The following is a 27,450-nucleotide window of genomic DNA, read 5'->3' as shown; positions in this document are numbered from 1 at the left end:
AATGTTTAATAGGTCATTAGCATAAAATCTTTGTTACAATTTGGGAATGTTTTCCAATAGGCATCATTCCACTAAACAGAGGTTTTGGTATTGAAATTTACAAAGGTGCCTAGCCTTTGACCCTACCAAAGTCTAGTAGGTTTTTCACCTAATTCTTTGCAAATGTCAACCTTAATCACCTTATGAGGGTCAATTGAACAATGAGGTGTATCTATCTATTCAGGGTCCTTTGCAAAAACATTTGGAGCAATTAGAGGCTGCATGGCTTTGTGCCTGGGGTGGAGTCCAGTGTTAAAGAGGGGCCTGGGATTATCCTAAAGACTGCACTGGCTGGAGGAAGCCTGCCAGCCAGGTCTTCTGCTGGCATGTGTGTTCATAATTGCTGGCCATGAAGGTTTACTTCTCCATTTCTCAGCAGGGGACACTGAAAGAGGGTGGGTAGGAACCGGAGGCCAAAGGAGAAACAAGTGGGTGTTGATGTTGTCCAGAGCTGGGCAATCAAGTTGAGAGGGGCTGCAAGGAGTAGAAAGAGCCAAACACTCCCCAAGCTAAGCCCTCCCCGTACCCATGGCCAGTGCCAGCAGGACCCACTCTGATGCCAGGGCAAACAGAAACAGCTGTTCAGCAGACCAGAAGAGGAGGTCTGTACAGGGCACATTGGGACTGAAGGATGAGACAGAGGTAGAAGACCAGGACTACAGGCTTTCTTAGAGGAGAAGGAACCCTGCCAGGCTGTCCTCACAAGGGGGAGTAGCAGCACCTGCAGAGGTGAACAAGCCTTTTAAGGGGAAGAATGGGAAGGAATGGGGTATGCGCTGGTTGGTGGTTTCATATAAGGCACATGATTAGGCACTTATGTATTTAGGAATCAAGGGCTTAGAGTATTTGGCAGGTGCTGATTGGTGGTTCCATGGAAAGTCCATATAAAGTGCCTGCTTAGGTGCTCAAGAATGTCCAGGCCGCAGGTGCAGGTTACGTCATACTCCGTCCATCAGTTGGGGGAAGGGAGGATCTATCAGGGACCAGTTCACAACTGCACCATTTTTCTTTCCAGGTCATTCCTTAATAGACCTGAGCTTTCTCCCTGTCTGTGGGAAGCAACTAAAGGCTTAGGGCACTAGATTGCAAAGGTTAACTCCTGAAACTTGTAAGCACCCCAAGTCTGTGGGTAAGACCCCAGCCTCAAACTCTTCTGAGGCCAAGCGAAATTCATTGCAATGCTTTCACCGGCGGATGGGATGAAATATTTATTATTACCGAAACTTCTATTTTGTTTGCACACGGAACTTGTGTCTCCATTTTGCAATTACTCCCAGAGGCTTTGAACAGAGAGTATTTCTGAAAGATCAATAATAATTACAACAGTAGAGAAGAAAACAGATAAAAAATTGGCATTGCCTTTTAAATTAGATTACCTAGTGAGAGTCATAGATCATAGATATTAGGAATATTCAGTCTGGCAAGGACCTTAGGGGTTGGCTAAACTGACTCCTTTGTTTTTCAAATGAAGAAATTTACCAAGGTTAAATTACTTCCCCAAGGTAATAAGTCTAGCTGGTAGCAAAGCGGCTCCTAGAAACCAAGTCTCTTAACCCAGGGGAGAAGTTTCATGATTAGTCTTATTTGTTATCAATAACAATCAGAATAATAGCAATTACATTTCCTCATCCAAACAGCTTGAGGTAATTTTGTACTTGGAATGGAAAATGATTAATACAAACCTAAGTAAACAGAGGGTGATCGTAGATTTTAAAGATGTATTTTTATAGTAAAAAACGGTAAACTCTAAAGCTTTGGGGCTCACATTAACATTTTCTTAGGCTAACCCGAGATATGCTTTAATTAACGTCATTGATATAATCATATACACACATATATTTACCAAATCTCAGTTACTTGCATTCATCATATTGAAAAAAGTCAAGCATATGCTAGTGTACGGAGGCCTCTGGAAATTACATTATTCATATTCCTGCTACCATGTAATATTTTGTATAGGTTTGCATTTCTCTTTCTACTTCTCAAATGCAAAACAGCCTCCCTTATGGTTATGATGAGTTACCAATCACAATATATTTATGTCAAAACATGCAAAATTTAAGATGCAAAACACTGTGAGTTAATAAACTTATTTATAACCCCGAAGACTGTAGAAACCTTTCCACATTTACTAAACTCTGTGTGTTTTAATTTGCCCATGTAGGTCTGTCTCAAAATACATTTCCAGGGTTTAATATTCATTAAAAAAAGTAAAATGATTTCAACTACTTAATCACATTCTCGTTTAGATGACCTCTGTAGGTGTGAAGTTAATACCTTACTGAGATGAGTGGGTGAAGGAAGGGACAGCTCACATTATTGATGTTTGCTGCAGAATTTCATTAAGGAATGATTTTTTTTCTCTTGCTTTTTCTTTTCTACATCTTTTTTCACATTCTCCCTCGGGAGAAAGTCTTGTAAGATCCAATTGAACCTGATACTTGACTACTTTTGTACCTTAGTAATGTGAACAAAATGGAAATGATTGGAAAGAAGTTATCTTTTACCTTCCCCTGCAATCCATTAACCTGTAAAGGGCTGCTATTAATATCAAGAATAATAAGAATTGAGGTGAAACTCCAATCGATTATATCTGTTGTTATCTGCCATTCCTCCTAATCCATGTAATGTTATTCTGGTCATGTGTCGCATGACGTTTGGTCAAAGAAAAACCATAAATAAGACTTTGACTCAATCTATAATAATAAAAGTGTAATATGCTAATTAGACCAGATGTCTTTCCGGGTGACCTTTTAGACAAAGCCACTGCTATGAGGGAAGCCAGGATCCTGGGTGCCAGAGGGAATCCAGTGCCGGCCTCTTGGGGAAGGAAGGCCTATTCACACAAATTTCCTGCATTGGGCCTCTGGTATGATCATAATGCAATTGAGAATTTCCTGTTGCCTCCTTTTAAAATATTTTTATTGGTTTTAGAGAGGAAGGTAGAGTTAGAAACATCAATGATGAGAGAAAGTCATTGATCTGCTGGGACTACACTGTTTGGTTCAGTAGCCTGCTGTACAGTCTTGTAGCCCAGGAGCAATAGGCTGTACTACATAGCCCAGGCATGTAGTAGGCTATACCATCTGGGTTCCTGTAAGTGAATTCTATGATGCTCACACAACAACAGAATCGTCAAAAGATGCATTTCTCAGAACTTATTCCCGTGGTTAAGTGACATATGACTGTATAGAGAGTGTATGTTGAAAAAAACTTGCCTTAATTAAGATACTACTCCCAAGTCTTTATTGATGTTAGTACTCATTCTTGTAATGCAGCCTTCATGTTTACATTGTGTTCTAATATCCTCAGGTAAAGGGAGGTCTCAAAGAGGCTCTGCATTTCCAGATGCTTAGAAACAAGTCTCCCTTGGATGCCTCATCTTGTCATCTGTAATCTGACAAAGTGGGAGTCAATCATGGGAAGGAGAAGTAGCATGAGTCATCTGCTGGGGACAGATCAATAGGCATGTCTGGATTTGTATACTAAACTTGCCTTCACAGTGGCCCTGCAAGCAAGAATTAATCGGGTCTGCAGTTACTAATGTAGCTTCTGGACTGTTAGTGCATGTGTGTGCATGTGCATGTGTGCATATATGCATGTGTGTGTATGTGTGTGTGTGTTTGTTTGAATATAAATACTGGGTTGATTAACATGGACCCATTCTAAAAAGCTTGAAAACCATTAATCTTCCCTTCAAATAAAATAGAGGTACCAGATAAAACATATGAATAAAATATATGATTAAGAGCATTTCATCTGATGTGATTTTCACTACAATCTTGTTACAAGGCAGGTAGTTCTAGGAACAGAAAAATAAATTGATAGGTAGATAGATGAAAGATAGATAGATAGATAGATAGATAGATTTAAACTAGTTGGAAAATTGATTTTAAAAATACAAGTGTGACAAATGATTGCAAAATAAATTACAAGCCATGTCTTCTTATTCATTTATTTGCTCATTTATGAAATACATATTTCTGATGGTTTGTTTCAGGCCCTATTCTAAGCATCACAGATAGATTAGTCAACAAAACAACCAAAAGTAAATAGCTCTCATGGAGCTTATATTCTGTGTAAGAGAAAAATCAGCATTAGTCATGGGTTGTTAACAATTCCTTAGCCATGTTTAGAATAATAACTAGTAATAGTCGAGTAAATACTCACAAATTTCTGTATTGCATAGTTTTCCAGCAACATACATACATTTTATTTTTATGTTGAAAATTGTGACACATTTATTTCAAAAAGTTATATTTGAAATGGAAACTTGCACCCAAACCCTTATCAATCAACAAAGTAAAAGATCTAGAAAGCCTATTAATCCAATGTTATTTCTTTAGTTTTTCTTCTCCTTTTTTTATTTTAAGTGTCAACTTTATTTTTTTAATTTTAAGTGCAGTTTACAATTGATATTATTTTGTATTCATTTCAGTTTTACATCATAGGGATTAGACACAATTATACTTTACAAAAAATCCTCCCAAATATCTCAATAGTACCCATGGGACACTGTACACAGTTATTACAATATTACTGACTATATTTCTTATGCTCTAATTTACATCCCCATAACTATTTTGTAACTACCAATCTGGACTTCTCAATCACTTTACCTTTTTCATCTTGATCCCACTCTCCTTCTCCCCTGGCCACCATCAGTCTGTTCCTTGTATCTATTTTTTAAATATATTTCATTGATTCTCTACAGAGAGGAAGGGAGAGGGACAGAGAGGTAGAAACATCGATGAGCGAGAACCATTGACCAGCTGCCTCCTGCACACCTCCCACTGAAGATGCGCCTGAAACCAAGGCACAAGCCCCCGACCAGAATTGAACCCGGGACCTCCAGTATGCAGGCCAATGCTCCATCCACCGAGCCAAACTGGTTCTGGCTGTTCTTTGTATCTTGAGAGTTCCTTGAGTCTGTTTCTATTTTGTTTATTCCTTTATTTTGCTCTTTAGATCACACATCTAAGTAAAACCACATGTTATTGGTCTTTCTCTGCCTGACTTATTTCACTTAGCATAAAACTCTCTAGTCCATCCATGCTGTTGCAAGTGGTAAAACTCCATTCTTTTTTAATATCTGAGTAATATTCTGTTGTATATGTGTACCACAACCTTTATTATCCACTTGTCTGCTGATGGGCACTTGGCTTGCTTGCATATCTTGGCTACCGTAAATGATGCTGCAATAAAAATAGGAGTTCATACATCCTTTCAAATAAGTATTTTGGGTCCCTTGGGATATAACTCAGAAATGGAAATGCTGAGTCATAAGGCAGTTTCATTTTTAATTTGTTGAGGAACCTCCATACTGTGTTTCACAGTGGCTGCACCAATCTCCATTCCCACCAACAGTGCATGAGAGTTCCTTTTCTCCACATCCTCACCAACACTTGTTTGTTCACTTATTGGTGATAGCAGTTCTGGCCTTTGTAAGGTGGTATTTCATTGTGGTTTTAATTGCATCTCTTTGATGATTAGTGACATTGAGCATCTTTTCATATGTCTATTGGCCATCTGTATGTCCTCTTTGTCCAAAGAGGTCACTTCTCCAAAGTCCTCTTGTTTTTCTATGTGTGTGAGTTTGTTGTTGTTGTTTATTTATTTGTTTGTTTGTTTTAGAGTTGATTTTTATGAGTTCTGTAAAAATTTTGGATACTAACCCTTATTGGATGTATCATTGATGAATACCTTCTCCCATCTAATAGGGATACATACATTTTATATTCAGATTATATAAGTTGTTTTGTTTGGGACTGGCTGAATCCCAACCTTCTATCCATTACCTTTGGTCGTGGTATGCTCAGTTAGGGACTTTCTCCATTTTCAGTTTTATGTTCCCAATGTCCACAGAGGTTGAACTGAGCAGTGAGCGCTGTATTGTTGCCTTCTGTTTGGCTTATTATCACCATGACCTCTAGATCTCTCTCAGTATCAGCTTTAAATAAATTTAAAACTCAAATCATTGGGTGCCAGGCATTGAAAAAGAATATGGAATCTGCACTTGACCTCATATATTTTCATTCCAAGTTTATACTCAATACATCATAAGAGACAAAACAAATCTCAGTAGATTCATATTTCATTTTATAGAGTTGAGGAGGGATGATCTATGTAAATTAAGATGAACCGCTGCCTTTATTGTAGGAGAAAGCTTGGCTCGCTCTGAGGAGTCCTGGGAGTTTGGGCTATTAGCCACTTTAAATTCATATACCTGGATGAGGAGGCTTGTAATAGTATTCAGACCCTGGATCCATGTTCTTGCAGAGGTTAGTTACTTTCAGGTCTTTAACCAAATCATGGTTCCACATGGAGAAAAGTGATTGGCTCAATGCCAAATGCTGCTAATAGCATTGACTACACTGGTCCTAGTCCCAGATGTCCTACCATGATGAGGTTTTCTTGCAAAATAGGGGTCCTTCTGGAGTCCTTGCTGAAAGCATCAACATTTGTTATCATTCCTTCAAGGAAAAAAGAAAAGAAATTATTCCCATGAAATACATTCTTCTCCTGGACTTAGTCATTCACAGCCTGAAAGGCAAATGCAGAAAGTAGAATTTGGTCTTATCTTATGGATGTGTTTGATTCATCTCTACATTTGACTGGAGCTGTAAATGTGTCAACTCATGTCCTTGAAGTGCACTTCATGTAGCACAACATGATAACCTGTAACTACATTACTACAATTTCCCACTGTGGTCTTTTAACAAAACAAGAGTATGTCTATGGCGCAGGTACATGAGCAGTGCTGATTACAGATATATACAGTTGTGTGCTGTGTGTGTGTGTGTGTGTGTGTGTGTGTGTGTGTGTTTAATTTACCTCCATTCCAGATGCAATGAAGGAAGAAGGTTGTGTGTCCAGACTTTAAAGCCTGGGTGTCTTTTTAGAAAATTGTGGAGTCACATTTCAGCTCCGTTGATACAAAGAATACAACTGAATGTGGTATTAACAACAAGGGACTCATAGGAGCCTTTGAGTGTGTGATGATTATTTCTCCTTTCTTGAGTAGAAACTAAGACTAGTCTAATTCATGTTGAAGCTCTTTTTCTGCATTTTATCATGCCACATTCATTAGGCAAGGCCTGTTTCCCAAGTGTGTGCAAATGGGCTATGTGCTGGGACTATAGTAGTATGAGATTGAGCAGACCTTGGCATTGTAGAGCTCCTAAACCTGAAGGGCACATGGGTACTACAGAGACTTGCACAAACAAGGACTTAATTTCAATTCTCTGGAGCACTTGCGTGTCCAGGCTGCTGTGATTGTGTTTAATAGAAAGACCTAATGGTGTCTGATAGAGAAGGCTCCTCCGAGGAAGCGATGTTTGCAACGACACTTAGATGGTTGCCTTGAGTTGCTGCTTCTTTATCGTACGTTGATCAAAATAAAGATATTCTATGAATCCAAAGTATTTTTCTTTTTCCTTCCCTCAAAATAAATATTTTAATTGTGAAGCTGGATGCTCTATGATTTGAGTTATAAGTGATAATAATTGTTAGAATCGAAATAAGCATCCCAATATATTATAAGGGAAGGTATACTTAGATGGTTTCCCCATCTCTGGCTCTGTCCACTCTGATCTGAGGAGCACATATGAATGTTACTCATCTCCTCTTTAAAGTAGGCTTATGTAGTTTTCAGTTAATGTCATTTTGGGAGCAATGGGTCTAGAAAGATGGTGAAAGATGTTAGTGTTTCTATAACCACTGAGTCTACCACTACCCTCATTCAGGCCTCTAATGCCTCCCTCTAGGATTGGTTCACTAGCCTTCAATTAGTGTCCCTGACTATAATCTCTTTCCTGTTAAATCTATTCTCTGTACTACTGGGCTGAGCTTTCTAAGAAGCAAACCTGATGGTGACACCTCTGATGATGACTTGTGGCTTAACCAAGACTCTTCATGATCAGCCTCCTCCCCTTGCCTCAGCCTTGCAGTAAATTCAGAAAAATCCTGAGCTGCAGCTACTGTGAACTATTAGCATTTGCTGAAGCATACCATGTTCTCCCTCACCCCAGTGCCTTTCCATGCACTGTCTCACCCACCTGAAGTGCTTTTCTCACCCTTTGATCTTTATCTTGTTAACTCTTACTTACTCTTAAATACTTAGCTCTAGCTTAAGCTTTCTCAGGAGACCATATCTTATTGTCCCAGTCCCAGGGAGAGGTCTGTCCTCTGCATTCTCATTGTGTCTGGCTCATTGATCTCTCACAGACTTACCACACACCATCAAGTTGATAGCCACTAGCTACATGTAAATATTTGAATTTGCAGCATAATCTAGTATAGGCATCGTGAGAAACAACAAATTAAAAATAAAAATATCATGTGATCTAGAAATCCCACTTCTAGGTATATACCCAAGAGAAATGAAATCATTTTCTCAGAGATATCTGTATTCCCATGTTCATGACAGCGTCATTCACAATAGCCAAGATTTAGAAACAACCTAAGTACCAGTAAACCAATGAATGAATAAAGACAATGTTATATTATACATAACTAGTATCCCTGTGCACAAAATCTGTGTGCCAGTATCTCTCTGCGGGGGCTGGCCACTTCGTGCCTGATGCCCAAAGGCTCTTCACAGCCCAGAGGTCAATCCTCAGCCAGGTGCTCACACTGCCCACTCTACAGCCCTTCTCCTCCCCTGGCACTGGAGGACTCCAGCAGGGCTGAGAGGACTGGGCACCACTATCTTGTGACTATGGGTATCACCATCTTTGTGACAGAGTGGTGGTTAATTTGCATATCACCCTTTTATTAGATAGGATGGAATATTATTCAGCCTCATAAAAGATGTCCATCTTGTCCTTTTTTATCATTTAGGTGAACCCAAGGACATCATTAGTGAAATAAGCCAAACAGAAAAAGACAAACACCACATGATAACCAGTTTTATGTAGAAACTTTAAAAAAAAAAAATCAAATCCACAGAAACAGAGAGTAGAAAAATGATTGCTAGGAGCTGGAGGGGTTGTGGTAGAGGACATAGGTAGAGGTTAATAAAGGGTACAGACTTTTAGTTATAAGATGAATTATATCTGAGTATCTAATGGAAAACATGATGACTCTATTTGGCAACATGGTATTGTATAATTGAGATTTGCTAAGAGAATAGAACTTAAAAAAGAAAAGGTAAATATGGGAAGTGATAAATATGTTAATTAACTTGATGGAGTAATCCTTCCACAACATATACATATTTCAAATTATCTCATTGTATTTTAAATTTCTCACAGCTTTATGTGTCAACTACATCTCAATGAAGCTGATAAAAATAAAATTAAATGAAATGAAATTTGTTAGCTACACTAGCCACATTTTAAATGTTACATAGCATGTGTGACTAGAGGTTACCATCCTAGCTATCACAATGTAAAACCTTTCCACCACTGCAGAAGGTTCTATTGGACAGTGCTGGTTAGAAGGCTTGGAATGTTTATGTTTCTTCCTGTTTGGTTTTGAGCTTCTTTAGGTCACATATGTTCCCCAGTGTTAGCAATGCTCAATAGATGCTTGCTGCGCAAAGTGAGTACATTTTTATTTTTTTAATATATATTTATTGATTTCAGAGAGGAAGGGAGAGGGAAAGAGAGATGGAAACATCAATGATGAGAGAGAATCATTGATTGGCTGCCTCCTGCACCTCCCTCAATGGGATTGAACCAGAGGCCCTTCAGTCCCCCAGCTGATGTTCTATCCACTGAGCCAAATAAGCTAGGGCATGAGTACATTATTAAGACCTGAGTTTCATATCTGTCTTTTATTGCATATATGAAATTGAAGTATATTTTATTTAATCCAACAAAGCAAATTTTGGGTAGGAAGGCAGAAAGAAAAGTCAGAGAAGCAAAGAAGGGCCTAGTTCCTGGATACCTCTTGCCTCAAGTTCCCCAAAGCATCAAGACTCCAACCTGGAGTCTCCTGACAAAGAACAAAGGCTGCAGAAGTTTAGTTTCATTCTGAAAAGCTTTCCATTTGACTGGTGTTTGAATTGAGTATGACAAGGGGTAGCAGGTGCAAACATTGCTTACAGTAACAGGCTATGTTATTGCTGCTGCAAATGAAGTCCACTAGACCTTGTCACTCTGATTGGAAGGTGGTATTAATGGTGGCTAAACATTCAGTTTCTATAGAGAAGAGTAGTAAATATAGTGTAAAGTGCTAAGAGAGGGGGAATTTGGGGGATAGCACAGCTTTAAATTACCGGCCATTTACCATCCCATCAGCCAGGTTAAAAATGCTGTTTTAAGCAAGGATTGTTCTCTAGGTTGGCAGGATGGTCAGGAGCAATGGCCAGATTGATGAGGAACGGGTGTAGTGAGCAAGGGAAACCTGATTTCCTTCAGCAAAACAAATGGGCCTCTGGGCCCTGAAACCTGTTCATCAAAAACAAAAACAAAAAACAAGCAAACAAAAAAACACCCAGTCCAGCCTGTGTTGCTCAATGGTTAAGTGTCGACCTATGAATCAGGAGGTCAAGTTCTGATTCCTAGTCAGGTCACCTACCTGGGTTGTGGACTCAAATCTTCTGTAGGGGGCGTGCGGGAGGCAGCCGAACAATGATTCTCATCACTGATGTTTCTATCTCTCTTTCCCTTCCTCTCTGAAATCAATTTAAAAAAATTAAAACAACAAAAACTGAGTCTGGAAAGAAGGAAACATAAAAGAATAAAAGTTTTTTTAGGATTTTGCTTTTGTTTTATTTCTGAATACAGTTGCACTATATGGTCTAATTCTGTACTGTTTGTGGCAAATATCCAATGATCCACTTTCCACCCTTTTCGAAGTTGGAGATGTTTGTAAATTGTCTTGGCTGTTTCAAGCCCCCATTCCCAGGTAGACAGTGGTAATTAGTGTAGCTTCCAAAGTTTGAAGTAAGCCCTAGAGTAACTCTGAATTCTGAATGACTCATAATTCTGAATGCCAGATATAGCTGGATTTATATAATTTCATAGTTCGTTCCATCTTTCTTTGTTTTACTTTCTCCATTGACTTTAGAAATTTAATTAGGAAAAAACATATCACGTAATGTTTATAATTCTAGATATACCTATTTGACAAAACAAAAACAAACAAACAAAAAAACAAGCTACTCTCCATACCATTAGCCGAATTAACCTAGGTACAGCCAGACCTAGGTGATGTTTTGGAATTTTTTAAAATGACTATATTAATAATAACATAGAAAAAACCAACACACACAACCTTAATCCCACCACCCCAAAACAACTTTTCTTGTTCGTGCCTATAATTTTTCCCTATTTGCTTTGCATTCTGCCTTCCCCCTCAATATTATGATTCAAAAAATTTTATAAAGTCGGTTTTGGAGGCCAATGATTCTGGTACCATCTTCTGTAGTCGGAAGAGGCATTTACTGCCTAAGGAAACTCAACTCCTCATTTCAGGCTTCTGTCAGTCTCCACTGACAGCGTTTAGGAAGAAATGCAGGCAAGAAATAGAAAGTAAGCCTGTGGGCAGGAAGACCAGAGCTGCCAGGACCTGCTGTATGACAAGACATCTCTGGAGAGACCAGGATGGAAACCACACAAGTTACTGAGAACAATTTCAGAAACCGGGGAGACTTCAAGTGTGAGAAAGAAGACATTGAGCAAAGTGTGGTCTGGAGGAATCTATTCCTTTCTTAAAGAGATGTGGGGAGGGCTGAAGCTGTTTTAGCTCAGCGGATATAGTGTCAGCCTGCAGACTGAAAGGTCCCGGGTTTGATTCCAGTCAAGGGCATGTACCCTGATTGTGGGCACATCCCCAGTAGGGGGTGTGCAGTAGGCAGCTGATTGATGTTTCTCTCTCATCGATGTTTCTAATTATCTATCCTTCTCCCTTCCTCTCTGTAAAAAAATCAATAAAATATATTTTTAAAATATGTTAAAAATATATTTAAAATATATTTAAAAAAGAAATGTGGGGATGGTGGTTAGCTAAGTGGGTGTGTATATTTCCAAAAGAATACCATCTTGGCCAGGGAAACACACTGCACTAGAGGGAAACACTCGAATTTTGTTCTCTAAAGCTAAAGGCTTTTTGGAAGCGCCCCCCTGGTTCTGGCTTTGATCACTGACCTTGTCTTGACCCTGACAAAAGGGTCTTTATGTATCTTCAGGTAGCTGAGCCATGCAGCTTCTGAAATGTTGCTCTTGTGAAAGGGGCAGTGCAGACACACCTATATTGTGGATTTTTGCAGTCTCCTCACCAGTTTAAGGGATGCAAACAAGACAAGCTGCCTACTTTCTTTTCCTCCTGGTCTGCCACACTGGAATGCTTTCCTGGGATATGACTCTCAGGAGGGAGGTCTAGGTAAATCAGAGAGCTGACGATTCACTGGAATTTAACTCAGTTTTTGGCTTTGGTAACTTAGGCCACAGTCAACTTAACATCTAATGTTTGCTTGATTGGTGGGTAGAGCAATGAAAAGAATAAGACCCATGCTTTTTCTTTTCTCTTTTTATTTATTTATTTATTTATTTATTTATTTATTTATTTATTTTAATTTAATTTTTCAAAATATGTTTTATTTTTTTATTATTTTTTATTATTTTTTATTTATTTATTTACTTATTTATTTTTTTATTTTTTTATTTTACAGAGAGGAAGGGAGAGGGATAGAGAGTTAGAAACATCGATGAGAGAGAAACATCGATCAGCTGCCTCCTGTACATCCCCCACTGGGGATGTGCCCACAACCAAGGTACATATGCCCTTGACCAGAACTGAACCTGGGACCCTTCAGTCTGAAGGCAGACACACTCTATTCACTGAACCAAATTGGTCAGGGCTATTTTTTATTTATTAATTTAAAAGAAAGGGGGGAAGAGAAATATTAATTTGTTTTTCCATTTATAGATGCATTCATTGATTGATTTTCTTATATGTGCCCTGACCAGAGAGAGAGCCCCCAACCTTGGCATATTGGAAAAACATCCTAACCAACTGAACTACCCGGCAGGGCCAGATCTTCCCTTTTCATCACTATGTCATGTTATACCTCTCATTCCCTTTGTCTTAACACATGTGGAACATATGTCCAAGAATAAAGCTACTTGAAACTAAATGACTATTTTTTCTAATGAATTTCACTTTGGAATTGGTTAAAAAACTGAACATATTGATTCAATAGAAATGAAAGCATATTAATGCTATAGAAGTTAAGATTATGAGAGTTTCAATTCTCTATGTAAATACATCCTTCCTTTCTTTTTCTTTTCTAACAAGGCATTTGTGGCTGATTCACTTTGTAAATAAGTGTACTTTTGAGTCATTGATCAGATATGTTGGCATAATGTCACATCTAAATTTCATTAGCTTGATAAGAAGCCTATACATTTTTAGCTCTGTTTGCCATATACAAAAGTACATTATATCCATAGACATTTAAAATCAAAGGCTTCAGCTAAAGTCTAACTCTAATTAGGAGAGATAAATGGCGCATTGTGTGGGAGTAAAAGCCAGAAACCATCACTCACTGTCACAGGTTTGCCTTATTAACTGGATGGCAGTTTGTTGTGTGGGATGAGAGGAATATACACGGGATGAAACCGGTAGGCCATTTTCGTGTGTCTCATTGCCCTGACCAACCTAGACCTGCAAGCTAATCAGTTCCAAAAAGCCTATAATCTGTGGACTCTTTCATTTATCCCCAGAGCATGAGCAGTATAAAGTTGTCTAGACGGTAGCAATATTTTACCCACAGCTATGTGGTACCCTGTATAGGTTTACAGCCAGGATGAGATACCCCAAATATCAACAGAACTGAGATGCTCAGAGTTTGGCCCTTGTCGTTGGTGGCCAAGGTCACTTGTGTTATCACTGCTGCTTATTGCACATCGGACCTGTCCGGTTTCCTGTATGTCTTGCCATGCCCTTCCTAACGATGTTTCTCTTTAACTGGCTGTCTGAGGATCACAGGTGGCCTTAGAAGGTGAACAGTCATTGGGGAACTGAAATGGGTAGAGAACTGAAACCCTGTGTCTGCCAAGGAGCTCCCTCACTTCATCCCCAGGTGCTTGCGTCAGAACCTGTGCCTGTCGTGGGTGTAAAAGTGGGGTTTCCCGGCAGGCCCGAAATAGTCTCTGTTGTGCATGTGACCTAGGCAGAGTCCTGCCAGCTGTCAGAGACACAGCTGTGCCCCCTTCCCCACCCCTTCAACTTCTGGGGCACAAATCAGCCTCCACAGGCCCTGATGAAGGTTTGCCCGTGACTCCACATCTGGTCAGTTCCTAAGCACTGCCAGTGCTTGACTCTGAAGTGCTGAGCTGTGTAAGAAACCTCTCCTTCCAGAAGCCTCCAGCCCTCCAAGCTGTGGCTGAATTGGTGACAGTTGTGTGGATGAGTCCAGAGGGCCTTGCCTGAGTGTCCAGTTCAGGATTGCTTTCCCCTGAGCTTTTATTTTTATTTATCTATGTATTTTTATTTCTTTCTTTAAATATATATATATTTTACTGCCCAAACCGGTTTGGCTCAGTGGATAGAGCATCGCCCTGCAGACTGAAAGGTCCCAGGTTCGATTCCGGTCAAGGGCATGTACCTCAGTTTTGGGCATATCCCCAGTAGTGGGTGTGCAGGAGGCAGCTGATCAATGTTTCTCTATCATCGATGTTTCTAACTCTCTATCCCTCTCCCTTCCTCTCTGTTAAAAATCAATAAAATATATTAAAATAAATAAATAAATATATTTTTACTAATTTCAGAGAAGAAGGGAGACAGATAGAGAACTAGAAACATCAATGATGAGAATCATCAATTGGCTGTCTCCTACATGCCCCCTACTCGGAATTGAGCCCACAACCCAGCAGTGTCCTGACCAGGAATGGGACCATGACCTCCTGGTTCCTAGGTCAATGTTCAACCACCTAGCCACACTGGCCGGGCTCCTCTAAGCTTCTAAATGTCTTCTCTCTACCCCCTGCAAAAGATGGTTAGCAGCCTGCCCATTTCCATTTATTTTTCTTTTGACCACACCCGGCAGAGTAGAGGCCCCTCAGAAATAATTGCAAGTGTGGGGGTGACTGGCCCAGCCAGTGTATGGTGAGTGGGCGGCTCAGTGTCTCAGCAAACGCACAGAGCATTTCCCTAAGGCGCTGTGGTCCCACACAAAAGGGTTGGGGTTGGGAATTTGGCAGGGGCTCAAATTCCAGCTTTTTCATGTAGTGTTTTGTGATTATTGCACAAGTCACCCCACTTCACTGTGTTTTAAACTTTCTATCTATCAAATGGTGATCATAATGCCCAAGTTTCAAAGTGTTTCTTAATAATAAATGAAACAAGATCAATTACAGTAACTGATACGTAGTTAGTTCCCAATGAATATCAGCTAAAAATGTTAGCTAATGTAATCATGTGTAAAACCAGCCTTATGGAGTATGCTTCACCCATGCTAATTACAGTTACTGGTAGTCATATGACCATGCACCTGTGTGATGCTACCCTTATAAGAAATGGTAAACAGGCCTCAGGGAGCAAGCAGTTGTCCAGGTGGCCAGCTAAGAGAAAGCAGAGGTTCTTGTAGAGAAAAAAAGTGTGAATAGACACAAGTGAGGACCAGGAGGGGCAGAAAAAACTACAGTCCACTGAGCCAGACCTACAAAGGCTCAGTAACATACACTTTGAGCAGAGTGCATGACCAAGGTTGGTGTGTGTGTGGGGAGGGGGGGGGGGGCCAGAGTATACTTTTAAACTGGCAAGAAACTGTCTATAGTTAGAGCAGTTTCTGCCAAAAGCCAGAAGACATGTTTTTTGATTCCCATATAAAAATACAATGTTATTTTCAGATTCCAAAATGAAATCTCAAGATGTGGGTTTATCCCAGGACAGAGAAAAGGGGATATCTGGCAGCCCAGATAGCAGGAATGGTTGAAGGAGCTTTCGATGATGTAATGCAGTATATACACATATACTCTTCATGCTGTACATTCCACCACCAGAACCTTTTTATCTTGTAACTGGAAGCTGTACCTTTGGTCACCTTTCACCCAATTTCTCCATCCCCTACCCCCAGCCTCTCTTTTATGAGTTTGGTTTCTTTAGATGCCACGTGTAAGTGAGATAATAGGATATTTGTTTTTATTTAGCCTGAGCTATTTCACTTAGTATAATGCCCTCATGGTTCATCTAATAATTTTTATTGCATGTGTGTGTGTGTGTGATTTATATATGTGATATATATATATATATATATATATATATATATATATATATAATTAAACTGATATAATATACACATTAAACTGATATAATGCTATACGTCCATTATATTGCAATAAAAATGAGAAAACGAGATAATTGAATGGAAGCAGAAACTGAGTGTGTGGGAAGGTTTGGCATCTTGCCACTTTTGATCTCTTCCACAATTCTGGTGCCTTGCCGATTATGAAACACTTTAACCACACCATATTTAAGGCTATTAATGGCTTGATAGATAGATGGATTCCTGCAGAGGAGGGGGTCCAGAGTGGCTATCTGATTTGCCGAAAATCTGACAGGACGTACATAAAGAGCAAGATCAGGGCTGAAATCCAAGCCTATAAGTGTAACCTTCAGCCTCCTATTATATTAAATTATGAAGATATGATGGTTAAACTGTATTTTTAACTTATTTTCATTTTGGAATGGTACTCTTGACCTCCCTGAAATTCTCTACTTTAAGTAGAGGTCACTGCTGAGCTGGAGTAGGCAAGGTGATGCACGTATCTATACTTGGCTACATACAGTAGGCAAGACAGTAAAATAAAATAAACTGTGTGGCAATATTTTATATTAGCTTTTACTGTGTGGCAATATTTTATAAATATTAGCTTTTTGCTGTAATCAACACTCAATTGTAACATATCATACTATAGTTAGAAGCATAACTCACTTGATAATCAGACTAAAAGCATAATTTGAGCCAAAAAAAGGAGGGGTGGGAGAGAGAAAAATAAGGAGGAGTATTGTTACCTATTTTTCGACCAGCTATCTTTAGGATTAAAATAGAAAGAATTTGAAAGACCATATGGTTAACAGATGCTATTTAAAGGATGCTTAGGATTCCCGGGTGAGTGATGCATAGGCGTCCTTGGAATCAATATCTCCTTTGTAGAAGCAGCCCCTACAGCAGGTGTTCGGGCACTGATGTGATCTACAAGAGGGAATCCTTGTTGAAGGGGAAGCCATTTTGCCAACTCCTCTCCTCTCCCCTCCCCTCCCCTCCCCTCCCCTCCCCTCCCCTCTCCTCCTCCCCCCGCCTCTCTCTCTCTCTCTCCTTTACTATTTAAGCCACTTTCTATAGAGATCCCATTCATTGCTTTATTGACTCTTCTGTACTAATGGCATTTACAGGTACCTTGTTAATTAATACCAATCCTACTTGGTATGACAACATTGATTCCCAGTGCCAGGGAACAAAAATGGGAAACACTCTTCAGTAGATTGCTTAGCATTCCTCCTTTACAGCATAGTAGAGCATGGTTCTGGCTGGCTTTTACTTTTTTTTTTTACACCATTCTTTTTGTAAATTTCTACAAGTGTAAAACCAGTCATGTCCAATAGGACTGCATAATGAAGTCAGAACCCAGGATATACCTATACCAGTTGTAACAATTACCATTGGCAATGCCTTTTACAATGTTCTTGCACAGGGATTACTTCACTAGCTTCACACACAACAACACATTATTATCAAGACACTCTTGATGAGAAAGCTGAGGTTCAGAAATGGTGAATAGGTCTGCTCAGGTTTATATAGTCAGTAGGTTGTAGAGTCAGGCGATGAGTCCAGATTTTTTTACATCACAAAAGCCATTTTTAAAATGTCTATATGACTCTGAATTTTTTGAAAGTAGAGTATATGTAGCAATTCTGCAATACCGGTAAGTATCCAACAAGTTCTAAATTCCACCAATAAACAGAGCCCTCAAGCAGACCTTGGAATACGGGTCCTTAGTTAATATAGGGTAGAATAAGCATCACAAATCTGCGATGGAGGGGTCAATTATGCCATAAATGGTACTGGGGAAATAAGCTAGGTTTATGAGAACAAAGAAATCAATTTAGATCTTCCTCTAAAACTAAACATCAACATAAAATCTAGATGAATTAAAGACTTTCATTAGGAATAAAATAAATTGGAAAACATATAAATGAATAATTGCCCAATCCTTGATAAGGCAACATTTCCATGCTTAAAACTAAATGAGAGATGTCTTAAAGGGAGCAATCAATATACTTGACTGGGTAAAATTTAAACTTATTCATGTCAAAGACATAAACAACAAATAATAAAGAGAGAAAACATTTGCAACATATATGGGATAAAAGCCTTAAAACCCTTAATATATGAAAAGCTCATATCAACCAATGAGGAAGTCATTAAAACAGATAATAAGAAAAAATAAAGGTGGAATATAAATGTGTGAAAATGTGTTAAACTATTAATCACAAATATAAAATCACAGCAAGAAGTTACTTTTCAAAATTAGGTATAAAGAGTTGCAAAGTTCAGTGAGATAAACATTCATCCCTATACTTACACATAAATTGATAGAGCTCTTTAAGAAGACAATTAAGCAGTATGTATAAAGAATAGCCACAATATGTATGTTCCTTGGCCTAGTAATGCTGCTTTTGGGAATTTATCCCAGAATAAATTAGAGATGTGAACAAAGATGTATACATGAAGTATCGATCACAACCTAATTTAAGGTTAGAACAGCCTGATTGTCATAGTCATTATTTTATTCTTGTTGCCAAGAATAAGGCCTTGCTCCAGGGAGAATAATTTTTAAAAAATATATTTTTATTGATTTCAGAGAGGAAGGGGGAGGGATAGAGATAGAAACATCAATGATGATAGAGGATCATTAATAGGCTGCCTCCTGCATGACCCACACTCAAGATCTGCAACCTAGGCATGTGCCCTGAACAGGAGTCTAACTGTGACCTCCTGGTTCACAGTTCAACACTAAACCTCTGAGCATACCAGCCAGGTTAGATGAAATGTTCAAACAATATGCTGAATGCTGTAACTAACAATGGGCTATAATCTAACATAGAATAGTTGAGAAATAGTTAAATCTATGCTAGTGTATCCAAATAATTAAACATAACCTTCAAAATTAACAACTTGAATTTTTAAATGGAAAATACTTATTGATGTAACACTTTTTAAAAAATGGGATACAAATTACACATGCACCATGATAATACATGCAAAAATATACATAGACATATTTAAAGAGCCAAATACCAGACAGAAATGTGATAAGATGCTAACACTGGTTATTTGCTGCAGTTAGAATTATGAATAATTGGTTTTTTTTAGGATACAGTTCTGTATTTTTCAGTTTCCACATAAACCATGTACCATATTTAATTAAAATACTTTCGCAAAAAATAATCTGAACAGATTCACAAGTTAATAGTCATGATCACTAGGTGGTGATACATTTTTAATTTTTGCAAATTTCCTACAATAAGTCTGTATTATCTTTAATAAGAAAAAACTTATATTAAAAAGAAATAGAAATCATCAGTCAATAGCAAGAAAAAGTTAGCAGTAAAACTTAAAAGATTGAACATCACAGAATCAAGATTAGTGATAAGTATGCAGCAGTGAGACTCTGATCATAGCGCTGGATGGATTGCTTTATTGTCTGAATTTTTTTGCCCTAGCCAGTTTAGTTCAGTGGATAGAGCATTGGCTCGTGGACCTATGGATCCTAAGTTTGATTCCAGTCAAGGGCATGTACTTCAGTTGCAGGCTCCTCCCTGGCCCGAGACTGGTGCAACCAATCTATATGAGATGTTTCTCTCTCTTCCTCTCTCTTCCACTCTCTATAAAAATAAAAATAAATCAATGGGAAAAATATTCTCAGTGAGGATTTTTTAAAAAGTCTGAATTTTTCACATTCCCTCTATTCACTGCCCTTGCTCAGTTACTTTTAGTTAGCTCTCCCTCACTTCCTCTGCATTTGGCCAGATGATTGGCTTTGTAAATATTAACCAGATGTTGAAATGGGCAAATACTTGGGGGCCAGTTTCCCCCTGCGATCCCACTATGAGAACTGTCCTGCTGGGTATGACAGACTGTGGATCAATCACCTTTGTACCCTGGACTCACCCACAGTTGACTGCCAGACATAAGGGTTAAGGTTAGAACTGTGCCGCTAGTTCAGGCTAAATTGCTGAACCACAGAAGTGTGAGCTACATAAATGCTTATTGTTGTAATCCACCAAGTGGTGGGATAGCTTGCTATTCAGCTTTATTGTGACAACACACTTGATTCCAAGGGGTGTAATGACTGTTGATTAGAAAGGCCATACGTGCCAGAATATCTATCTCCTTAGAGGACAATATGAAACATTTCTCTTGACAATCAGCTTCCCATTGCTCAGAGCCATTCTCTCCAGCCAATGCATAGCCCACAATGTACCCAGACGTCATGGGGAAAATGCTTTTCATAAAACAGCTTAACACTCTAGTTCCCAGAAAGGTTTTCATACTCATCTCTCATAGCTATAAGTACACAACCATTCCAATTAATTTATAAATCTCTTATCAGTTCAGCTAGCATTACAATGTCTCTGTGAATCCAATCAAATTGGGGCAATGGTAGGCTGCTCTTTCCTCAAGGAAGAATCTGAGCATAGAGTCTGAAGTCTGGGCAGTGTCTGGCATTGTATGGGGCCTCCTAGCAAAGCAAAACTTAATTTTTCTCTGACCCTTGGTATAAACTTTAGGCAATTCTTTAAACATCAACGCCAAACATGAAACCAAGTTCATGAATAAGAAGAGTGCCAAAATGTGAAGGCAGAAACTCACTGCTTATGAGCTTATTATACACCATTAAGTTTTTATCCAGACACTGTTTCAGAGAGAAAGGAGCCCCTCAGGCTGATGAGCACGTGAGGCTGACAGAAACTGATGTCATCATCTGTGTGAATTACAAAAGTGGTGATAGCCTGGCCAGTGAGACTCAGTGCTTGAGCGTGGACCCATGAATCAGGAGATCAGGGTTTGATTCCCGATCAGGGCACATTACTGGGTTGTAGGCTTGATCCCCAATGGGGGGCGTGCAGGAGGCAGCGGATCAATGATTATTTCTCATCATTGATGTTTCTATCTCTCTCCATCTCCCTTCTTCTCTGAAATCAAATATATATATATATATATATATATATATATATATATATATACACACACACACAGCGATAAACACTGCTCTTTACTGAATTTCTGAATGTGTCAATATTGTGCTATCTAGTATTCTCTTTACACAATGAAATCAAGGAAACCCTATAGGGGAAGGGTTAGTGCCTTCATTTTATAGATTTGTGAAACAAATGCACTAACTGAGGCTTAGAGAGGCTAGAAAAGGTACCTCCACACAGGCTGGACCACACAGAGTCAGGAGTCAGGGCCACACCCAAGCGTTGGGATTCTAAGGCCAGTCCTCCCATTTCCAGTCCAGATCATTCTGCTTCCCATCGCTAACTTGCGGTGAGCAGACACGTTGCTTTCCACCTGCCTTGAAAGTCACACTTGCCCATCATAAATCAACAGCTTGGCATTCTGCTGTTAGAATAAAAGTTAGTTTCTCATTAGCCCAAGTCCTCTCTTTGAAAGTCTCTTCCATTTGACACAAAATAAGGGCTTTTATACTGGCCTTTCATCCATAACAAATAATCTTTAAAACACTGCCAAAAAAGAAGGAAATTTTCACCTAGCAATTTGTAGTCACTTTAGCACTTAAAGGGCAATGGATTTTCTTCGTTTGCTGCTCAACATATGGTACCTTCTGATTCTGTTAGTAAAATATGATAATTACCAAAGCACACAATTTAATTATGTTCACCATGCTGTTTGTGGGCTCAGGATTGTAAAAACCGAGAAATAAAATCCCCACATAGCTAAAAAGCCTTACTGGGCATCCAAGCAAACTCCAGCCTCCCCTCTTCCATCCCCCTTCTCTCTTCCATTGTCCCTTCTATTTCCCTTCCTGGGTCAGCCTTCTGGTCAAATGGATCCCATGCAGGGTGATGCCAGCTTCTCCATCAAGCCCTGTACCCAGTGAGCTGTCTCTTGGAAAGATTTTCATAAGCACTTCACATTAAGACATTATTTTACAACTGCTTAAAAGTTTACCCTCTCTGGACTACATATGTTTAAACAGGGGCTGTGATTAACTTAAAAAATGAAACTCAGGCAGAAGAAATCTTAGCACCAAATCAAAGCTTATGAGTAGAAGGACCTTCAGGAGCGAATCTTTCCCAGAGTCCCAGAGCTCACATTGCATGGGTCTTGTTTCTTTCAGCGGCAAAACATGTTCTTATACCAACAACCATAGCTATAGGGATGCTGCCAACAAGTCACCTTTTCCCAAAGCCAGGAGACACCAAACTTGAAACTCAGAAATTTAGATTACATCCTAAGTGCTCTCCTACCATTTTATCTTTTGAATCTTAGCACTTTAGATTACATCCAACAGGCTACAACATGGATAGACTTTATGAACATTATGCCAAGTTAAATAAAACAGTCACCAGAAAGACAAGTGCTGTATGATTCCACTTTTTTAAATATATATATATATATATATATATATATATATATATATATATATATATATTTCGTGCTTGCTTTGGCAGCACATATACTAAAGTTGGAGCGATACAGAGAATATTAGCATGGCCTCTGTGCAAGGATGACACACAAATTCATGAAACATTCCATATTTAAAAAATGTTTGCTATAAAATATATATATATATAGTTTATTGATTTCAGAGAGGAAGGGAGAGAAAGAGATAAAAACATCAATGATGAGAGAGAATAATTTGTCAGTTGCCTCCTGCACTCTCCCTACTGGGGATTGAGCCTGCAATCCAGGCATGTACCCTTAAATGGAATTAAACCTGGGACCCTTCAGTATGCAGGCCGATGCTCTATCCACTGAGCAAAACCGGCTAGGGCTGATTCCCCTTTTATGAGTTACTTAGAGTAGTCAAAATCATAAAGACACAAAGTGTAAAGGTGGTTGCTAGTGGCTGGGAAGAGAAGGGAATGGGGAGTTTAATTATTATTAATAATGATTATTCATCACTTTTATAAGATAAATAGATTTATTTGGATATTTGCATGGCACTGTGAATATATTTAATGCCAGTGACCTATAAACTTAAAAATGGTTAAGATGGCAAATTTCATGTTATGTGTATTTTATGTTATAAAAACTTGTAGCTTAAAATAATTACAGGAACAATGTACTGGTTGATTATAAAATACGAAGAATTGGAATAAATGAGGCTAATGCCACAAAAGTTAAGAGGAAGCAATTAGGGATACTCTTAATAAGAAACCTACAGTACACCTTCAGTATTATTTAAAGGTTAATTTATATTAGTTAAAATATATGTTGTAAACTCCAAGACAACCCTAAATTTTGTTTAAAAAGCAGTTAACTGATATGCTGAGAGAGGATATAAAATAGAATTGCATCAAAATGCTCCATTAAAACCAAAGGATGTAGAAAAAAAGAAAGGGAATAAAAATCAGAGATCAACTGCAACAAATAGTGAACCATCATAAAGTATAATAGGAGCTATTAATCAAACTATATCAATAGTCACTTTAAGTATGAATAGTCTCAACACACCAATTAAAGTCAGAACTTTTAAGAATGTATAAAAATACAAAGCACAGCTCTATGTTATCTTTTAGACACTCACTTTATGTATAAAAACTCAAATAGGTTAAAAGTGAAAAGATAGAGAAATACATACCATGTTAACACTAATCAAAATAAAGCTTGGGTAGATCTATTAATTTCAGAAAATTCAAACTTCAGAAAAAAAATATCAGGGAAAAATAGGAAAATTACATAATAATGAAGAGGTCAGTTTTAAAAAAAAGATACAATAATCTTAAGTGTGTATACAACTAATAACAGATATCAAATTATACAAAGTAAAATCTGACAGAAATGAAAGAAAAAAAATAGATCCACTATTTTAGTTAGAGACTTTAATATCCCATTGTCAGGGATTGAAAAAAGGCAGAATGTCAAAAAGGGTATAAATTATCTAAATAGCACTTTCAATCAACTTGACCTAATTGATATGCATAGCAAATTCCATCAAACAACAGCAGAATTATCACTCTTCTTAAGTTCACATGGGACATTCACCAAAATGGAACATACCATGGGCCATAACCCACACCTTAAAAATGTTAAACGATTGGAAAATGGAACATAAAAATAAACATTTAGAAAATAAATAAATAAAAATGACACAAAGTATGTTCTCTGACCATAAATGAATTAAATCAGAATATAAAAGGGGAGGACTAATGAGGCCTTTGTAGGCAATGAAAATTAAGTTGCTATCAGCTTAAAATGGACTGTTTTAACTTATTTTGGTAATCATTTATCTCTCTATATATAAAACAAATCATTTTGTGCACCTAAAATGAATATAATGTTGGTGTGAATTTTATCTCAATTACAAAATAAAATAAATAAAATCTGAAGTCAATAGTCAATGCAAAACAATATGTTCAGAATACTCATACTTTTGTAAAGTAAAAGAATTATAGTTGCAAATGCATAGAAGGAAATGTACATAAATAAATGATGATTATGATTATTTTTGCATGATAGGGAAATGATTGCCTTTTACTATGCTACCTTTCTTTTCCCTAAACTTCCTTTTGTCAAGGTTTTACATTCATAGTTCAAAAAATGTTTCAGATTCTTGTTTTTACTTTTTTCAAAACATGTTTTTGTTGATTTCAGAGAGGAAGGGAGAGGGAGAGAAAGAGAAAAACATCAATGATGACGTAGAATAATTGATCAGTTTCCTCCTGAACATTTCCTACTAGGGATGGAGCCTCCAACCCAGGCATGTGCCCTGACCTGGAATGGAACAGTGACCTCCTGGTTCATGGGTTGGTGCTCTATCAATGAGCCACACTGACTGGGCTGTTTTTACTTTTGATTAGAATTGGAGAAATTTCTAATCAAAAGTAAAATGCACAGAAAAGTAGAAAGAAATATCCATAAAAGTAGAAAGAAAAATCCAAAAACACCTATATGCCCTCTTCTAAATAAACATTTTGCCATGTTTTCTTCATCCATTTTTCAAGCTTCAGCCATCATAATATTTTACCTTTATTAATTCAATTTTCTATATCTAAAATAGTTACTTTTTACATAACTACTATATCTTTATAATTCTGATAAATATAGTAATAGTAATATAGTAATTTTTTAATATAATCTTGTACCTATTTCATACTCATATTTCCCTAATTTAACCCTAAATATTTTTTTAGAGTTGGTTTGTACAAACCAAAATTAGTCAGGAGTCAGTCATTGCATTTAATGCTATGTAGGGTTCCTTTTAAGAAACTTGACTAATTGGAACTTCATGAGTAATCATAACATTTCATGAAAAACATGACATTTGAAATCTGGATCCTTAAAGTATATCAGAATTGATATGAGTAAAAAAGTGAGGAAGTCTTTTCAGGAACAAATATCAAAATAAGGAAATGTAAGAGAGACAGAAAGGCAACACTTGTATTTGGGAAGTGTCAATTAACCCCGTTCCTTTGATCAAAAGGAAGAGAAATAATGGGGGGTGGGGGTAAAAAACAAAATAAATGGGGTGCAGATCATGCACAGCCTTGAAGTCATTTCCAGTTCACTTGGTAGACAATTTGAGAATTCTAATGAGCCTCAGGTGTGACTAACCCACCAGTCTATGATGCCTGTAGGATTGCTGTTTTTTGCTTTTCTCATCTGCGTATCCCTGGCACCTAGCCAAGCACATCTTGTCCGATGTTCACAATGTATTCATTCTTGCAAACATGGTGTTACTGAAGACATTTTAGTTAAAGACTAAGGTGTTAAATTCTCCTTTGGGAAGATTTAGAAAATTTGTTTGTAATGATGATGAGTAGAATAAGAATTTAGAGATGAGAGCTATCTCAATGGGCTGGAGCAATTGAAGAAAGCTTCATAGAGAAGGTGTGGCTTGGCTAAAAAATAACTGTTTCATCTATGAGCTGTCTTAGGTAAGCCTCATAATAACCAAAAAGCAAAAATATAAGGAAAAGGAGAACAGATCATACCACCACAGAAAATCACCAGTTTAAAAAGGTGGGCAAAACAGAGAGAAAAGAAAAAATATAAAACAACCAGAAAGAAATTAATATGATAGCATTAGTAAGTTTCTAAATACCAATAATATTTAATTAGTAAGTTTCTAAATATCAATAATATTTAAATGTTTTTAAAGTGGATTTAATTCCCAATTAAAAGGCACACAGTAGCTAGATTATTTAAAAAAAATACTATGATATGCTACCTACAACAGAATCACTTCAGCTTTCAGAGGTTCAAAGTGAAGGGATGCAAAAATACATTTCATGCAAGTGGAAATCAAAATGAAAGTGGGATAGCTATATTTATATGAGACCAAGTAGACTTTAAGCCAAATAAAAATATATGGTAACAAGAAACAAAGGAGTCATCATGTAATGATAAAGGGGCTAATTCATTATAGAAGATAAAACAATCATAAATATAAACACACCCAATATCAGAGCACCTAAATACATTAAACAAATACTAATGAACCCAAACAAAGAAATAATTATACAATAATAGGAGGGGGACTTCAATATCCCACTTTCAGCAATAAATAGATCAACCAGACAGAAAGTCAACAAGGAAACATAGGACTTGAACCACGTTATTTCAAATGAAACTAAGAGACATCTATAGAACATTTCACACATCAGAAGTTAAATGCACATTCTTCTCCAAGTACCCATAAAAAAATTCTTCGGGATTGAACATTAAAAAGGCATAAAACAAATCTTGGCAAATTTAATAATATAAAAATCATACTAAGTATCTTTTATGATCACATTGATATGAAACTAGAAATCAACCACAAGAGGAAAGCTGGAAAATCTACAGATATGTAGAAATGAAATTACACACTCCTGAACAACCAATGGGTCAATGAAGAACTCATATAGCCCACGCTCAAAGAGGAAGTTACTCTGTGTGGGCTGCACAGAAGGATTTCCTTACTAAGACTACAGCATGTAAAGGGCAGGGGGAGTAACTCCACCATGGAAAACCTGGCAATCACTATGACAAGCACGTGGTCAAAACTAACATCACCTGTGTAAATTATATTGATAGTATGTACCTTGACTTAATGTCATGAGAATAGCACTTCATTTCCATGGCCTTCTTCCTCATAATCCATAATTCCTACATGATCATGAGAAAATGTTCAGACAAATCTAAATTGAGTGATATTCTACAAAATGCCCGACTAGCACACCTCAAAACTGTCAAGGTCCTTACAAAGCAATGCAAGTATGAGA

At 37.7% G+C, this 27,450-nt stretch overlaps 1 non-coding gene across 1 annotated transcript; it reads left to right on the top strand.

Annotated features, from left to right (window-relative positions):
* The first annotated feature begins 22,676 nt into the window (after positions 1-22,676).
* LOC118725763 lies at positions 22,677-22,783 on the top strand. The gene has a single exon (XR_004990108.1). It is a non-coding gene; the product is annotated as a U6 spliceosomal RNA (small nuclear RNA).
* The last annotated feature ends 4,667 nt before the right edge of the window (positions 22,784-27,450 follow it).

This window comes from Pipistrellus kuhlii, unplaced genomic scaffold, assembly GCF_014108245.1.
Source record: "Pipistrellus kuhlii isolate mPipKuh1 unplaced genomic scaffold, mPipKuh1.p scaffold_m20_p_20, whole genome shotgun sequence".
NCBI classification, from domain to species: Eukaryota; Metazoa; Chordata; class Mammalia; order Chiroptera; family Vespertilionidae; genus Pipistrellus; species Pipistrellus kuhlii.
Note: the sequence above shows the minus strand (reverse complement) of the source record. Positions and strands in the feature narration are given on the sequence as shown.